The sequence below is a fragment of the Sebastes fasciatus genome, chromosome 15 (genome assembly GCF_043250625.1).
Source record: "Sebastes fasciatus isolate fSebFas1 chromosome 15, fSebFas1.pri, whole genome shotgun sequence".
NCBI lineage: Eukaryota > Metazoa > Chordata > Actinopteri > Perciformes > Sebastidae > Sebastes > Sebastes fasciatus.
In genome coordinates this window covers 473034-493099 of record NC_133809.1, presented here as the reverse complement: position 1 = coordinate 493099, position 20066 = coordinate 473034, and the positions used below count along the sequence as shown (strand labels likewise).

The following is a 20066-nucleotide window of genomic DNA, read 5'->3' as shown; positions in this document are numbered from 1 at the left end:
ACAGTCAGAGAGCTTTATAATACCTGACAGTCAGAGGGCTTTATAAAACCTGACAGTCAGAGGGCTTTATAAAACCTGACAAGCTGACTTAAAATAAGTTTCTGCATTTATTAGAATGATTTGTCTTTTCATGATCTGTTATTTCCCCCGTTAACTTTTATTAATGAAACTATTAAAGTCAGAGAGAGAAGGAGAGTCTGTCTGTCAGCAACAAACACCTTTTAGGCAAGGCAAGGCAAGGCAGCTTTATTTGTATAGCACATTTCAACAACAGGGCAATTCAAAGTGCTTTACAGAAACATTCAAGAAAAAAAATCACACAGGTTTCCAAATACTTCTCTAACGTCCCAGACGTTACTAAAAACTAGCGCTCCAAGCGCACTACTCTAGCGCTCCAAGCGCAGCGTTCCAAACGCTTTAACAGTACTTTTGCAACATTTATCACTAAGAACATTAAGAAATAATTAAAACAGTTATAAAAACATAAAAACATTAAAACATTAAAGATTAGAAAATAAAAACAAGCTAAAAATAAAAGCTAGGATAGAAGCTAAAATTGCATAAAACTCAAAAGAGTAAGTTATAGTGCAGTGTCAGAATAAAAGGCACCCGCAAACAGGAACGTTTGAAGCTTTGTTTTAAAAGAAGTGAGAGTTGGAGCGGTCCTGCAGGTTTCTGGGAGCTTGTTCCAGATATTTGGTGCATAAAAACTGAACGCTGCTTCTGCATGTTTAGTTCTGACTCTGGGGACACTAAGCAGACCTGATCCAGATGACCTGAGAGGTCTGGATGGTTCATAACACAGCAGAAGATCAGAAATGTATTTTGGCCCTAAACCATTTAGTGCTTTGTAAACCAGCAGCAGTATTTTGAAATCAATTCTCTGAGAGACAGGGAGCCAGTGTAGAGACTTCAGAACTGGACTGATGTGATCCACTTTCTTGGTCTTAGTGAGGACTCTAGCAGCAGCGTTCTGAATCAGCTGCAGCTGTCTGATCGATTTTTTAGGAAGACCAGTAAAGACGCCGTTACAGTAGTCAAGTCGGCTGAAGATAAATGCATGGACTAGTTTTTCCAAATCCTGCTGAGACATCAGTCCTCTAATTCTTCTTATATTCTTCAGGTGATAGAAGGCTGTCTTTGTAATTGTCTTAATATGGCTGTTAAAGCTCAGGTCTGAGTCCATGACTACACCAAGGTTTCTGGCTTGGTCTGAGCTTTTTAACATCACAGATTGTAGGTGAGCACTAACCTTTAATCTTTCTTTTTTGGCTCCAAAAACTACGACCTCAGTTTTGTCTTTGTTCAGCTGAAGAAAATTCTGGCACATCCAATTATTGACTTGTTCAATGCACTCACTCAGTGCTTGTATTGGACTGTAGTCTCCTGGTGATAGAGTTATGTAAATTTGTGTGTCGTCTGCATAGTTATGGTAATTTATTTTGTTGTTCTCAAAAATCTGACCCAGTGGGAGCATGTAGATGTTAAACAAAAGAGGCCCCAAGATGGAGCCTTGGGGAACTCCGCATGTGATTTTGTTCAGCTCAGATTTGCAATTACCTATAGACACAAAGAAGTCCCTGTCTTTTAGGTAGGATTTAAACCAGCTGAGTGCTATGCCAGAAATACCCACCCAGTTTTCCAGTCGGTCTAGTAATATATTATGGTCAACCGTGTCGAATGCAGCACTGAGATCCAGTAAAACTAAAACCGTAGTTCTACCACTGTCTGTGTTCAATCGGATGTCATTGAAGACCTTAACAAGAGCAGTCTCAGTGCTGTGGTTTCGTCGAAAACCTGACTGGAAGACATCAAAAGAGTTGTTTAGTGCCAGAAAGCTATTTAATTTTTGAAAAACTGTTTTTTCAATTATTTTAGACAAGAATGGAAGATTTGATATCGGTCTGTAATTATTTACTACTGATGAGTCCAGATTGTTCTTTTTGAGGAGTGGTTTGATGACAGCAGTTTTCAGGGCCTGTGGGAAGACTCCTGAAACAAGAGATGCATTAACAATCTGTAAAAGCTCTGAGACCATACAATCTGATACTTTTTTGAAAAGGCCTGTTGGCAGAATGTCAAGGCAGCATGAGGAGGATTTTAGATGTTGTATGATTTCCTCCAGGTATGTCTGATTTATTGGATAAAACTGTGTCATGGTATTTGCGCCAGGTTTAAGTGGACACAGGGGAAACAAACATCCTGTACCTGCTATGGAGGAAGTGACTGCTTGTCTGATTTTGTGAATTTTTTCTGTAAAAAAGGAAGCAAATTCATTGCAGGCCCTGGAGGATAAAAGTTCAGAGGCTACTGACACAGGAGGGTTTGTTAGCCTGTCGACAGTAGCAAACAGGGCACGTGCATTGTTATTGTTTTTGGTGATGATGTCAGAGAAGAAGGACCGCCTTGCATTTTTCAGTTCTGAATTATAAATGCAAAGTCTCTCTTTATAGATGTCATAATGAACTTGTAGATTTGTTTTCCGCCACTGGCGTTCAGCTTTTCGACACTCTTTTTTCATTTCTTACCAACATGGTATTTCTCCATGGAGATTTTTTCTTACCAGAGACAATCTTCACCGTGGTGGGTGCAATGCTATCAATAACATTTGTCATTTTAGAATTGAAATTATCTACAAGCTCATTGACAGAGGTCCAGGGGAGGGTGGGTGTGGAAGAGAAAGCCTGAACAAATTGATCACTGGTATTTTCAGTGATATACCTTTTTGTGATTACCTCTGTCTTATCATTTCTGTGCACAGGAAGAGTACTCTCAAAGAATACACATGAATGATCAGACAGAGCAACATCCATCACTACAACCTTGGAAATGTTCAGGCCCTTTGATATTTTACATCATTTATCCTCATTCAGTCACATGAGGCTGATGATTCCTGAACGTCGGTTTGATATGAATTACATCATTTACATTTTCCCTTTAGCCTAATAAATAATGTCCAGTGTTAAAAAAACACCACAGTCATATTCTGGGTTATGAAATAATGAGCTCACAATCAGAATATCAATAACTACAGACGCTAATAATGAATCAATAATATAAAGTTATTGATTCAGTAGAGATGGTTCCTGGGCCTCTAAGCAGTCCACAGTAGAAATACAGGCTGCAGCTCGCACTTGTCTTTATTAGTATTACTACAGTTCAGACACAAACAGCTGTTAAAGCTGACTGACAGCTGATCCAGATGTGGTCAGCTGCTGCTGTCATCAGAAACGGACGTCGCTTCACGTGACGCTTCAGAGGAAACGACCGTCCCATGTCGCTTAAATCGTATTTCCTCGTTTCCTCTCTCCTCGCATGGTTTCCTTGCGTCTCTCCATGCTTCCCTGGTGGGAGGGACTAAGACGCAAGGATGAGACGCAAGTGAGGGAAACAGGGATGCAATTAAGAGCTTTGGGATGCAGCCTTAGACTCCGCTCACCACACCTGCAGCTCATTAATATTCATGAAGAGGTTTTAATAGTTAAATAAAGGTTATATACTGTATATACATATATATATATATATATATGTAAGCAGAGAGTGAAGGTTTGTTCTCACTTACTCACTGTTTCCAGAGTTTTGAGCTACACCTCATGGGCTTCCTCGGTTGTCATGGAGACAGCTCCCTCGTGATCACATGACCTAAGTGTGTAAATTCAGTCAGGAGACACAGACAGCAGTTATGACCTGTCATCACAACACATCCAATACGTGATTTCACTACGGAGGTTTGGTTTGGTGCTCCGCCCCGCCCCGTCAGAGTGCTCTGATCTCCTCAACTGATGCTTTCATCAGTTATTGATGGATTAACCCTTTAAACACTAACCCTCCTCATCTTCATCACTCCTCCTCCTCCTCCTCTCTCCTCCTGCTCCTCCTATTCATCACTCCTCCTCCTCTCTCCTGCTCCTCCTCTTCATCACTCCCCCTCCTCCTCCTCTCTCCTCCTGCTCCTCCTATTCATCACTCCTCCTCCTCCTCATCACTCCTCCTCCTCTTCATCACTCCCCCTCCTCCTCCTCTCTCCTCCTGCTCCTCCTCTTCATCACTCCCCCTCCTCCTCCTCTCTCCCCCTGCTCCTCCTCCTCCAGCAGCTGTGTGTCTGTTAACATGTCTGAACATGTCTGACCCTCTGAGTGACCTCTGACCTCCTGCTCCTATGAGACTCCCTGAGGCCTGATGAGAGAAGAAGAAAAGAAGAAGAGTCTGGATGTTAGCTCTGTGGATGCTAATAGATGCTAATGTCTGTCTGTCTGTCTGACACATGTCAACTATTATGGGATGGATGGTGATAAGATCAGATGACGACTTTATTCAGGAAATATTACGACTTTATTCTGGAGATATTACGACTTTATTCTGGAGATATTACGACTTTATTCTGGAAATATTACGACTTTATTCTGGAAATATTACGACTTTTTTCTGGAGATATTACGACTTTATTCTGGAAATATTACAACTTTATTCTGGAGATATAACGACTTTATTCTGGAAATATTACAACTTTATTCTGGAGATATTACAACTTTATTCTGGAAATATTACAACTTTATTCTGGAGATATTACGACTTTATTCTGGAAATATTACGACTTTATTCTGGAAATATTACGACTTTATTCTGGAAATATTACGACTTTATTCTGGAGATATTACAACTTTATTCTGGAAATATTACAACTTTATTCTGGAGATATTACAACTTTATTCTGGAAATATTACGACTTTATTCTGGAAATATTACGACTTTTTTCTGGAGATATTACGATTTTATTCTGGAAATATTACGACTTTATTCTGGAGATATTACGACTTTATTCTGGAAATATTACAACTTTATTCTGGAGATATTACGACTTTATTCTGGAAATATAATGACTTTATTCTGGAAATATTACGACTTTATTCTGGAAATATTACGACTTTTTTCTGGAGATATTACGACTTTATTCTGGAAATATTACAACTTTATTCTGGAGATATAACGACTTTATTCTGGAAATATTACAACTTTATTCTGGAGATATTACAACTTTATTCTGGAGATATTACGACTTTATTCTGGACATATTACGACTTTATTCTGGAAATATTACAACTTTATTCTGGAGATATTACGACTTTATTCTGGAGATATTACGACTTTATTCTGGAAATATTACAACTTTATTCTGGAGATATTACGACTTTATTCTGGAAATATAATGACTTTATTCTGGAAATATTACGACTTTATTCTGGAAATATTACAACTTTATTCTGGAAATATTACAACTTTATTCTGGAGATATTACAACTTTATTCTGGAGATATTACGACTTTATTCTGGACATATTACGACTTTATTCTGGAAATATTACAACTTTATTCTGGAGATATTACGACTTTATTCTGGAGATATTACGACTTTATTCTGGAAATATTACAACTTTATTCTGGAGATATTACGACTTTATTCTGGAAATATAATGACTTTATTCTGGAAATATTACGACTTTATTCTGGAAATATTACAACTTTATTCTGGAAATATTACAACTTTATTCTGGAGATATAACGACTTTATTCTGGAAATATTACAACTTTATTCTGGAAATATTACAACTTTATTCTGGAAATATTACGACTTTATTCTGGAGATATTACGACTTTATTCTGGACATATTACGACTTTATTCTGGAAATATTACAACTTTATTCTGGAGATATTACGACTTTATTCTGGAGATATTACGACTTTATTCTGGAAATATTACAACTTTATTCTGGAGATATTACGACTTTATTCTGGAAATATAATGACTTTATTCTGGAAATATTACGACTTTATTCTGGAAATATTACAACTTTATTCTGGAAATATTACAACTTTATTCTGGAGATATAACGACTTTATTCTGGAAATATTACAACTTTATTCTGGAAATATTACAACTTTATTCTGGAGATATTACGACTTTATTCTGGACATATTACGACTTTATTCTGGAAATATTACAACTTTATTCTGGAGATATTACGACTTTATTCTGGAAATATTACGACTTTATTCTGGAAATATTACGACTTTTTTCTGGAGATATTACGACTTTATTCTGGAAATATTACAACTTTATTCTGGAAATATTACAACTTTATTCTGGAAATATTACAAATTTATTCTGGAAATATTACGACTTTATTCTGGAAATATTACGACTTTTTTCTGGAGATATTACGACTTTATTCTGGAAATATTACAACTTTATTCTGGAGATATTACAACTTTATTCTGGAAATATTACAACTTTATACTGGAAATATTACAACTTTATTCTGGAAATATTACGACTTTTTTCTGGAAATATTACGACTTTTTTCTGGAAATATTACAACTTTATTCTGGACATATTACGACTTTATTCTGGAAATATTACAACTTTATTCTGGAAATATTACGACTTTATTCTGGAAATATTACAACTTTATTCTGGAGATATTACAACTTTATTCTGGAAATATTACAACTTTATTCTGGAGATATTACGACTTTATTCTGGAAATATTACAACTTTATTCTGGAGATATTACAACTTTATTCTGGAAATATTACAACTTTATTCTGGAAATATTACAACTTTATTCTGGAAATATTACGACTTTTTTCTGGAAATATTACGACTTTTTTCTGGAAATATTACAACTTTATTCTGGACATATTACGACTTTATTCTGGAAATATTACGACTTTATTCTGGACATATTACGACTTTATTCTGGAAATATTACAACTTTATTCTGGAAATATTACAACTTTATTCTGGAGATATTACAACTTTATTCTGGAGATATTACAACTTTATTCTGGAAATATTACGACTTTATTCTGGAAATATTACAACTTTATTCTGGAAATATTACGACTTTTTTCTGGAAATATTACGACTTTATTCTGGAAATATTACAACTTTATTCTGGAGATATTACGACTTTATTCTGGAGATATTACGACTTTATTCTGGACATATTACGACTTTATTCTGGAAATATTACAACTTTATTCTGGAAATATTACAACTTTATTCTGGAGATATAACGACTTTATTCTGGAAATATTACAACTTTATTCTGGAAATATTACAACTTTATTCTGGAGATATTACGACTTTATTCTGGACATATTACGACTTTATTCTGGAAATATTACGACTTTTTTCTGGAGATATTACGACTTTATTCTGGAAATATTACAACTTTATTCTGGAAATATTACAACTTTATTCTGGAAATATTACAAATTTATTCTGGAAATATTACGACTTTATTCTGGAAATATTACGACTTTTTTCTGGAGATATTACGACTTTATTCTGGACATATTACGACTTTATTCTGGAAATATTACAACTTTATTCTGGAAATATTACAACTTTATTCTGGAGATATAACGACTTTATTCTGGAAATATTACAACTTTATTCTGGAAATATTACAACTTTATTCTGGAGATATTACGACTTTATTCTGGACATATTACGACTTTATTCTGGAAATATTACGACTTTTTTCTGGAGATATTACGACTTTATTCTGGAAATATTACAACTTTATTCTGGAAATATTACAACTTTATTCTGGAAATATTACAAATTTATTCTGGAAATATTACGACTTTATTCTGGAAATATTACGACTTTTTTCTGGAGATATTACGACTTTATTCTGGAAATATTACAACTTTATTCTGGAGATATTACAACTTTATTCTGGAAATATTACAACTTTATACTGGAAATATTACAACTTTATTCTGGAAATATTACGACTTTTTTCTGGAAATATTACGACTTTTTTCTGGAAATATTACAACTTTATTCTGGACATATTACGACTTTATTCTGGAAATATTACAACTTTATTCTGGAAATATTACGACTTTATTCTGGAAATATTACAACTTTATTCTGGAGATATTACGACTTTATTCTGGAAATATTACAACTTTATTATGGAGATATTACGACTTTATTCTGGAGATATTACAACTTTATTCTGGAAATATTACAACTTTATTCTGGAAATATTACGACTTTATTCTGGAAATATTACGACTTTATTCTGGAAATATTACGACTTTTTTCTGGAAATATTACGACTTTATTCTGGAAATATTACGACTTTATTCTGGAAATATTACAACTTTATTCTGGAGATATTACGACTTTATTCTGGAAATATTACAACTTTATTATGGAGATATTACGACTTTATTATGGAGATATTACAACTTTATTCTGGAAATATTACAACTTTATTCTGGACATATTACGACTTTATTCTGGAAATATTACGACTTTATTCTGGAAATATTACGACTTTTTTCTGGAAATATTACGACTTTTTTCTGGAAATATTACAACTTTATTCTGGACATATTACGACTTTATTCTGGAAATATTACAACTTTATTCTGGAAATATTACGACTTTATTCTGGAAATATTACAACTTTATTCTGGAGATATTACGACTTTATTCTGGAAATATTACAACTTTATTATGGAGATATTACGACTTTATTCTGGAGATATTACAACTTTATTCTGGAAATATTACAACTTTATTCTGGAAATATTACAACTTTATTCTGGAAATATTACAACTTTATTCTGGAAATATTACAACTTTATTCTGGAAATATTACAACTTTATTCTGGAAATATTACGACTTTTTTCTGGAAATATTACGACTTTATTCTGGAAATATTACGACTTTATTCTGGAAATATTACAACTTTATTCTGGAGATATTACGACTTTATTCTGGAAATATTACAACTTTATTATGGAGATATTACGACTTTATTATGGAGATATTACAACTTTATTCTGGAAATATTACAACTTTATTCTGGACATATTACGACTTTATTCTGGAAATATTACGACTTTATTCTGGAAATATTACGACTTTTTTCTGGAAATATTACGACTTTTTTCTGGAAATATTACAACTTTATTCTGGACATATTACGACTTTATTCTGGAAATATTACAACTTTATTCTGGAAATATTACGACTTTATTCTGGAAATATTACAACTTTATTCTGGAGATATTACGACTTTATTCTGGAAATATTACAACTTTATTATGGAGATATTACGACTTTATTCTGGAGATATTACAACTTTATTCTGGAAATATTACAACTTTATTCTGGAAATATTACAACTTTATTCTGGAAATATTACAACTTTATTCTGGAAATATTACGACTTTTTTCTGGAAATATTACGACTTTATTCTGGAAATATTACGACTTTATTCTGGAAATATTACAACTTTATTCTGGAAATATTACAACTTTATTATGGAGATATTACGACTTTATTCTGGAGATATTACAACTTTATTCTGGAAATATTACGACTTTATTCTGGAAATATTACAACTTTATTCTGGAAATATTACAACTTTATTATGGAGATATTACGACTTTATTCTGGAGATATTACAACTTTATTCTGGAAATATTACAACTTTATTCTGGAAATATTACAACTTTATTCTGGAAATATTACAACTTTATTCTGGAAATATTACGACTTTATTCTGGAAATATTACAACTTTATTCTGGAAATATTACGACTTTTTTCTGGAAATATTACGACTTTATTCTGGAAATATTACGACTTTATTCTGGAAATATTACAACTTTATTCTGGAGATATTACGACTTTATTCTGGAAATATTACAACTTTATTATGGAGATATTACGACTTTATTATGGAGATATTACAACTTTATTCTGGAAATATTACGACTTTTTTCTGGAGATATTACGACTTTATTCTGGAAATATTACAACTTTATTCTGGAGATATTACAACTTTATTCTGGAAATATTACAACTTTATTCTGGAAATATTACAACTTTATTCTGGAAATATTACGACTTTTTTCTGGAAATATTACGACTTTTTTCTGGAAATATTACAACTTTATTCTGGAAATATTACGACTTTTTTCTGGAAATATTACGACTTTATTCTGGAAATATTACGACTTTATTCTGGAAATATTACAACTTTATTCTGGAAATATTACAACTTTATTATGGAGATATTACGACTTTATTCTGGAGATATTACAACTTTATTCTGGAAATATTACAACTTTATTCTGGAAATATTACAACTTTATTCTGGAAATATTACGACTTTATTCTGGAAATATTACAACTTTATTCTGGAAATATTACGACTTTTTTCTGGAAATATTACGACTTTTTTCTGGAAATATTACAACTTTATTCTGGAAATATTACAACTTTATTCTGGAGATATTACGACTTTATTCTGGAAATATTACAACTTTATTATGGAGATATTACGACTTTATTCTGGAGATATTACAACTTTATTCTGGAAATATTACAACTTTATTCTGGAAATATTACAACTTTATTCTGGAAATATTACGACTTTTTTCTGGAAATATTACAACTTTATTATGGAGATATAACGACTTTATTCTGGAGATATAACAACTTTGTTCTGGAAATATAATGAAGTGGAGTCTTTAGATCAGTGGTCTCAAACTCAATTTACCTGGGGGCCGCTGGAGGCAGAGTCTGGGTGAGTCTGGGTGAGTCTGGGTTAGTCTGGGTGAGGCTGGGTGAGGCTGGGTGAGGCTGGGTGAGGCTGGGTGAGTCTGGGTGAGGGTGGGAATCAGGTATTCCACAAAAAAAGCTTTGTTAAAAAAAAAACCAATCTTCTCAAACGTCATTATTAACAGTTCTTTAACTTGAATGGGTTCTTCTGAACATGAACTGTCCTGAACATTAATGGAACATTGAAGAACATGAACGGTTCTTCTGAACATGGCCTCTATTGCGTCTCCCACTTTTCCTGAAATTGTCTGTGCTCGTCACCAACCTTTCTCTTCACTGCAGGCTTTGAAAAAGACAAGATATATATTCATTCCACTTGGTGTCACTCCGCAATAAAGTTGTGCCTGCTGTGTTTGTGTTGCTCTGCAATTACACCACCAAACCGCTAGTTGGCGGCGGCGTCTCTATGAGTTTCCTCTTCTTCTTGTACTACAAACAGAAACTGAGGGAGTTGGAGCTAATAACTGTTGAACCACAGAACTTTTACTGATATTACTGCAACGCCGAAAAGAGAACATATATCTGAGTGGATTTGTGTGAACAAACATTGAAAAGATGGAGGCAGAGAGAAGTAGAACTTGGTTCTGGCCGCTCAGCATCGCTGAGAGACTGGACCAATCACAGCTGTTGCGGTCTGCGTCGCCGCGACGTGTAGTTACATGTCTGGAGAGGTGTACGTCAGGCTACGGCGTCGATTCAACGCAGAAGTATAAATCAAGCTTTAATCGAGCTTATGCGATGTTACACGGGCGCCGCCATAGTTGTTGTGAAATGTTTCTCTGCTTGCATCAAGCCGATTGCCCGCCCCCGGGAGCCATATACCCACTGTGATTGGCCCGCCCCCGGGAGCCATATACCCACTGTGATTGGCCCGCCCCCGGGAGCCATATACCCACTGTGATTGGTAGGTTCGTTCAGCTCGGGCTCGCGCAACAAAGGGACCTTCCACACACAACGCAGCAAAGTGCCATTCACATAAAACTCGCGGGCCGCACTAACATTAAACTTTCATATCAAGGTGGGGGCCACAAAATATCGTCTTGCGGGCCGCAATTGGCCCGCGGGCCGCGAGTTTGAGACCCCTGCTTTAGATGATGTGACTCATGAAACTAATCAATCAAACATCAGTTAATCAATAATCCCGATTGTGTTCAGGTCACGGTGGTAACCCCTCAGTGACCTTTGACCCCTGCAGGTCAGGTGATTGAACCCGTGTAGGCGTACTGATTTATTATTTATTGTTTGTGTCGGAGCGGCTGCACAACGAGAGGCGACGTCATCGGGCCAATGATGACTCAGCAGTTTCACTTCCTGTGAGGTTAGCAAATATCAGAGCCATAAGAGGGACATTAGCTCTGGGAGGCTAACATGCTAATGCTAACATGCTAACATGCTACAACCAAACCCTCAAACTGCCCTTTAACAAGAGAAACGGACAGAATGTCCTCACATCTACACACACACACACACATCTACACACACACACACACACACACACATCTACACACACACACACACACACACACACACACACACACACACACACATCTACACACACACACACACACACACACACACACACATCTACACACACACACACACACACACACACACACACACACACATCTACACACACACACACACACACACACACACACACACACGTATCTACACACACACACACACACACACACACACACACACACACACACACACATATCTACACACACACACACACGTATCTACACAGACACACACACACACACACACACACACACACACACATCTACACACACACACACACACACACACACACACACACACACACACACGTATCTACACACACACACACACACACACACACACACACACACACACACACACACATATCTACACACACACACACACACACACACGTATCTACACAGACACACACACACACACACACACACACATCTACACACACACACACACACACACACACACATCTACACACACACACACACACACACGTATCTACACACACACACACACACACACACACACACACACACACACATATCTACACACACACACACACACGTATCTACACAGACACACACACACACACACACACACACACACACACACACACACACACATCTACACACACACACACACACGTATCTACACAGAGACACACACACACACACACACACACACACACACACACGTATCTACACAGACACACATACACACACACACACACACACACGCACACACACACATCTACACACACACACACACACGTATCTACACAGACACACACACACACACACACACACACACGTATCTACACAGAGACACACACACACACACACACACACACACACACATCTACACACACACACACACACACACACACGCACACACACACATCTACACACACACACGTATCTACACAGACACACACACACACACATCTACACACACACACACACACACACACACACACACACACACACACACTGATGTGTATCAGGAGGAAGTGAGTCGCTGATGAGACGATATCAGTTTCATATTTCATCTGAAACACAAACAGTGTTTTACTGTCTTCGTCGTCGTCATGGCGACGGAGCAGGAAGCTGACTGTGTGTGTGTGTGTGAGTGTGTGTGTGTGTGTGTGTGTGCGTGTGTGTGTGTGTGTGTGTAGATGTGTGTAGGTGTGTTTGTGTAACTCTCCTGGTATTTGAAGCTTCTTCTTCAGGTTCAGTTTATAATCCAGACTGAAACACCGACAGTAACCAACACAGTTATCATTTATTAATAATGTAATATATAATAAAATAAATGTAATATAAATAATATAATATAATATAAATTAAATAATATCTGATGATATATAATATTAATAAAGTAGTAGCTCACCTGGTAGACCTCCATGAGTCCTCATCCTCTCTGTCCACTGCAGGACTAGAACCACATCACCAGACCACTAACGTCCATCAGTCTGGTTAGTGTGTCTGTATTGAAGAACATCAGGAGAACAGCTGGATGGGGGGGGGGAGTTGGTAGACATCATGTAGGCGTGTTGTTGTAGCCTCCAGTCAGTCAGTCTGTGTGTTTCTATTGATTCAGTTAGAGACACTCTGGTCAAACACTTCAGCATTATGTCTATATATATATACAGTATACATATATACTGTATATATATATACGTATCTAGACATATACACAGAGAGGGAGAGTGAAGGTGCTGAAGGAGGCAGACGGCTGCAGTGTTTTAGTGTTAAAGGACTCTGAAGTTCTGAAGTCTCTACACTGGCTCCCTGTCTCTCAGAGAATTGATTTCAAAATACTGCTGCTGGTTTACAAAGCACTAAATGGTTTAGGGCCAAAATACATTTCTGATCTTCTGCTGTGTTATGAACCATCCAGACCTCTCAGGTCATCTGGATCAGGTCTGCTTAGTGTCCCCAGAGTCAGAACTAAACATGCAGAAGCAGCGTTCAGTTTTTATGCACCAAATATCTGGAACAAGCTCCCAGAAACCTGCAGGACCGCTCCAACTCTCACTTCTTTTAAAACAAAGCTTCAAACGTTCCTGTTTGCGGGTGCCTTTTATTCTGACACTGCACTATAACTTCTACTCTTTTGAGTTTTATGCAATTTTAGTATTTTTAGCTTGTTTTTATTTTCTAATCTTTCATGTTTTAATGTTTTTATAACTGTTTTAATTATTTCTTAATGTTCTTTTGCATTTTGTCGCAATGTTCTTGAATGTTTCTGTAAAGCACTTTGAATTGCCCTGTTGTTGAAATGTGCTCTACAGATAAAGCTGCCTTGCCTTGAAGGATTTTCTGTTTCCTGTAGCTGCACTGATTTATTCCTCTGTTCCCTCTGAGCTCACAGCCTCCTCCACTGGGGGGTAGTGTATTAGTGTGTGTGTGTGTGCGTGTGTGTGTATTAGTATGTATTTCAGTGTGTGTGTGTGTGTGTATTAGTGTGTATTTCAGTGTGTGTGTGTGTGTGTGCGTGTATTAGTGTGTATTTCAGTGTGTGTGTGTGTGTGTGTGTGTATTAGTATGTATTTCAGTGTGTGTGTGTGTGTGTGTGTGTGTGTGTGTGTATTAGTGTGTATTTCAGTGTGTGTGTGTGTGTGTGTGTGTATTAGTATGTATTTCAGTGTGTGTGTGTGTGTGTGTGTGTGTATTAGTATGTATTTCAGTGTGTGTGTGTGTGTGTGTGTGTGTGTGTGTGTATTTCAGTGTGTGTGTGTGTGTGTGTGTGTGTGTATTAGTATGTATTTCAGTGTGTGTGTGTGTGTGTGTGTGTATTAGTATGTATTTCAGTGTGTGTGTGTGTGTGTGTGTGTGTGTGTGTGTGTATTAGTATGTATTTCAGTGTGTGTGTGTGTGTGTGTGTCACTGTGGAGTCAGTCTGTCGTCGTCTTGCAGCCAAATCTGCAGCTCGGATGGAAAAATCTGAAAAAGAAGAAAAAGAAAAACAGAGCTGCTGCGTTCAGGTTCCTCAGGAAAACAGAGAATGGCGTTAACGCTGCCAGCAGCAGCAGCTTCACTTCAACTCACCTCGAAAGACATTTAAAGAGCAGCTCAGTCAGGGTCCTTCCTGTTAGCATCTGTTAGCTCTGTGGATGCTAACAGATAGGAGTTGTTAGCTCAGTGACGCAGACCAGCAACCAGGAACAACGAGACGCAACCATCAAATGCAACCAGGAACAACGAGACGCAACCATCAAACGCAACCAGGAACAACGAGACGCAACCATCAAACGCAACCAGGAACAAGGAGACGCAACCATCAAACGCAACCAGGAACAAGGAGACGCAACCATCAAACGCAACCAGGAACAAGGAGACGCAACCATCAAACGCAACCAGGAACAACGAGACGCAACCATCAAACGCAACCAGGAACAAGGAGACGCAACCATCAAACGCAACCAGGAACAACGAGACGCAACCATCAAACGCAACCAGGAACAAGGAGACGCAACCATCAAACGCAACCAGGAACAACGAGACGCAACCATCAAACGCAACCAGGAACAACGAGACGCAACATCAAACGCAACCAGGAACAACGAGACGCAACCATCAAACGCAACCAGGAACAACGAGACGCAACCATACGAGCCAAGAGGCCACACATACTGTATTTGTTCTCCTGCAGATCTGAATGAGACAAACAGTTGAAAGAAAGATTAACTAAAAACATCAGCACATGTTAGCGTGCTGCTAGCAGCTAAACATCAGCACATGTTAGCGTATACTGCTTTATACTGGTTAATACCGCTTTATACTGGTTTATACTTAGTTAGTTAGCACCTCTTTACTGGATATTAGTTAGCACCTCTTTACTGGATATGATCAATGTGTCTTTACTAACAGGCTATGTACCACAGTCCTTTAAAGTAGCTGTAATTAAACCTCTTCTTAAAAAGCCCACTCTTGATCCAGAGGTCCTAGCCAACTATAGACCTATATCTAACCTTCCCTTTACCTCCAAAATACTCGAGAAAGTAGTTGCCAGTCAGCTGTGTGACTTTCTACAGAACAACCATTTATTCGAAGATTATCAGTCAGGATTTAGAGTGCACCATAGCACAGAGACAGCACTAGTGAAAATTACAAATGACCTTCTAATGGCATCGGACAAAGGACTTGTCTCTGTACTTGTCTTGCTAGATCTCAGTGCTGCTTTCAACACCATTGACCATGACATCCTATTACAGAGACTGGAACATTTAATTGGCATTAAAGGAACTGCACTAAGTTGGTTTAAGTCCTATTTATCAGATCGATCTCAGTTTGTACATGTCAACGATGAGTCCTCCATGCACGCCAAAGTTAGTCACGGAGTTCCACAGGGTTCTGTACTTGGACCAATTCTATTTACCTTATATATGCTTCCCTTAGGCAATGTTATTAGAAAACACTCCATAAACTTTCATTGTTATGCAGATGATCCTTCTGTATATACTCATGTCCCATGTCCATGTTGTTACTAACTTCATTCCTTCCCGGGAGTCCTTGTGCCTCCTTGTCTCGCAGCTAACCGTGGAGCGGGGTCACACCTGGAGCGAGGTTATACCTGGAGCGGGATCACACCTGGAGCGAGGTTATACCTGGAGCGGGATCACACCTGGAGCGAGGTTATACCTGGAGCATGGGTACACTTGGAGCAGGGTTTCACCTGGATCTTGGTGGTCTCCGGTATTGTGGCTGCATCTGCTGCCGCGTCGGTGCCTGCTTGACACCAACTGCTACCATCCCTAATTAACTACGTCTGTACGAGGGACTACCAATGCTAACGAGGGATTTCCAACACCTAATGACAATGTGGCAGCCTGGAGAATAACACTTCTCAATCACTGCCAAAGACATCAAGAGCTCCCAGCAAGCATGCTGATGCTGCAGGAACCAACGCACGGGCATCGATCGCAGGGACGTCCCACACCAATACACATGGACGTACTGAGGAGAGATGCTGGACAGTGCTGGCTTTCCGATAGTTGTATTATCACTCTTTCCATCCACCACTATTGGTTTTGTGTTATCAGTCCTACTTGTATTAGTTATTACAGCTGCTAGACTGCTATTGTGGCTGCTTCTCTATCTCTCTCTCTCTCTCTCTCTCTCTCTCTCTCTCTCTCTCTCTCTCACTCTCTCTCTATCTATCTGTCCCCCCAGCCGTTCTCGGCAGATGGCCGCCCGCCCTGCGCCCGGTTCTGCTCCAGGTTTCTTCCCAGTAATCGGGGAGTTGTTCCTGGCCACAGTGCGCTTGGTGGATCCTGTTGGGTCTCTAAACTCTGGTGTACGGTCATAGACCTGCTCTACATATAAAGCGTCTTGAGATAACTTCTGTTGTGATTTGACGCTATACAAAAATAAATTGATTTGATTTGATACTGCTTTATACTGCTTTATACTGGTTAATACTGCTTCATACTGGTTAATACTGCTTTATACTGGTTAATACTGGTTTATACTGCTTTATACTGGTTAATACTGCTTTATACTGGTTAATACCGCTTTATACTGGTTAATACTGCTTTATACTGGTTAATACCGCTTTATACTGGTTAATACTGGTTAATACTGCTTTATACTGGTTAATACTGCTTTATACTGGTTAATACTGGTTAATACTGCTTTATACTGGTTTATACTGCTTTATATTGGTTAATACTGCTTTATAATGGTTAATACTGGTTAATACTGCTTTATACTGGTTAATACTGGTTAATACTGCTTTATACTGCTTTATACTGGTTAATACTGATAATACTGCTTTATACTGCTTTATACTGGTTAATACTGCTTTATACTGGTTAATACTGGTTAATACTGCTTTATACTGGTTAATACTGCTTTATACTGCTTTATACTGCTTTATACTGGTTAATACTGGTTAATACTGCTTTATACTGCTTTATACTGGTTAATACTGCTTTATACTGGTTAATACTGCTTTATACTGGTTAATACCGCTTTATACTGGTTAATACTGGTTAATACTGCTTTATACTGGTTAATACTGCTTTATACTGGTTAATACCGCTTTATTCTGCTTTATACTGGTTTCTACAGCTTAATACTGATTTATACTGGTTAATACTACTTTATACTGGTTAATACTGCTTTATACTGGTTAATACTGGTTTCTACTGCTTAATACTGATTTATACTGGTTAATACTGCTTAATACTGATTTATACTGGTTAATACTGCTTTATACTGGTTTATACTGGTTAATACTGGTTAATACTGGTTTATACTGGTTAATACTGGTTTATACTGGTAAATACTGCTTTATACTGGTTTATACTGGTTAATACTGCTTTATACTGGTTAATACTGCTTTATACTGGTTAATACTGGTTTATACTGGGACACAACCCTCAGAGGAAACAGATGAACGCAGAACAACGGACCGTTAATGTTAATGTTAACCTTAACGTCTACGTTTAATGAAGCATCAAAAGGTTACGCAGCAGTACCGTTATACACACATTATACATTAAATACACTCTCACATCAGTAACAGTCGGTTACAGTCGCATATGGGATCATTTACAGGAGCAGACCGGGACTTTAAAGAGCTTTAAAGTCCAGAGTCAGATGAGAAGACGGATGTCAGCTTTATCTCTGTGTGTTTAGCCTAGCTTAGCATAGAGATAGGAAGCAGATTCTAATCTAATCTATTATGTACACATATCAAAGATATTTAAATTAACTTCCCAACCCTTGATTCACAACTTCGGATGCTAATCAGCAAACCTTTGTTAGCTAGAGACCAACGTGTTGGCGGTGGAACGGACCGCTAAAACAATCCCACGAAACCGTTCAATCGTTCGCTTCCATGCTAACCGCTGAAACAACAGTCTCTTTCATAATTCTATTTCTACACAACAAACAACAACAATGTACATCAGACATCACACACTGAGAGGCTGGAGGTGATTGGTTTCTATTTTGATGGAGCTAGGCTAACAGTGGAGCTAGGCTAACAGTGGAGCTAGGCTAACAGTGGAGCTAGGCTAACAGTGGAGCTAGGCTAGGCTAACAGTGGAGCTAGGCTAACAGTGGAGCTAGGCTAGGCTAACAGTGGAGCTAGGCTAACAGTGGAGCTAGGCTAACAGTGGAGCTAGGCTAACAGTGGAGCTAGGCTAACAGTGGAGCTAGGCTAGGCTAACAGTGGAGCTAGGCTAACAGTGGAGCTAGGCTAGGCTAACAGTGGAGCTAGGCTAACAGTGGAGCTAGGCTAGGCTAACAGTGGAGCTAGGCTAACAGTGGAGCTAGGCTAACAGTGGAGCTAGGCTAGGCTAACAGTGGAGCTAGGCTAGGCTAACAGTGGAGCTAGGCTAGGCTAACAGTGGAGCTAGGCTAACAGTGGAGCTAGGCTAGGCTAACAGTGGAGCTAGGCTAACAGTGGAGATAGGCTAACAGTAGAGCTAGGCTAGGCTAACAGTGGAGCTAGGCTAACAGTGGAGCTAGGCTAGGCTAACAGTGGAGCTAGGCTAGGCTAACAGTGGAGCTAGGCTAGGCTAACAGTGGAGCTAGGCTAACAGTGGAGCTAGGCTAACAGTGGAGCTAGGCTAACAGTGGAGCTAGGCTAGGCTAACAGTGGAGCTAGGCTAACAGTGGAGCTAGGCTAGGCTAACAGTGGAGCTAGGCTAACATGTGATATGCTAGCTGTTCGTAGGTAGCTGATGTTATGCTATATGCTAACTATTTGCTGCGATATTGATTGTGCTAGCTGTTGTTGTAGCTACACTGGTTAGCAGGTTCCTCCTGCTTCTTTGTGCTAAGCTAGGCTAAACACATCCTGGACACAGATTAAAGTGATAAACAGAAAGCTGTTCCTTTAACTAACGAAAGAGAGAGAACTGAACTCTTGATCGTGA

General features: G+C 37.9%; 1 long non-coding RNA gene across 2 annotated transcripts; it reads right to left on the bottom strand.

Moving 5' to 3' along the window:
• Positions 1–4027: 4027 nt before the first annotated feature.
• Positions 4028–19573, bottom strand: LOC141783988 (uncharacterized). Of its 2 annotated transcripts, XR_012597395.1 has the most exons (6): positions 17759–19573; positions 15226–15894; positions 14484–15120; positions 13565–13762; positions 10596–10668; positions 4028–4176 (listed from the first exon to the last, which is right to left on the bottom strand). It is a non-coding gene; the product is annotated as an uncharacterized LOC141783988 (long non-coding RNA). The 2 variants fall into 2 exon arrangements; XR_012597396.1 differs by lacking the exons at positions 4028–4176; positions 10596–10668 and adding an exon at positions 10855–10940.
• Positions 19574–20066: the final 493 nt, after the last annotated feature.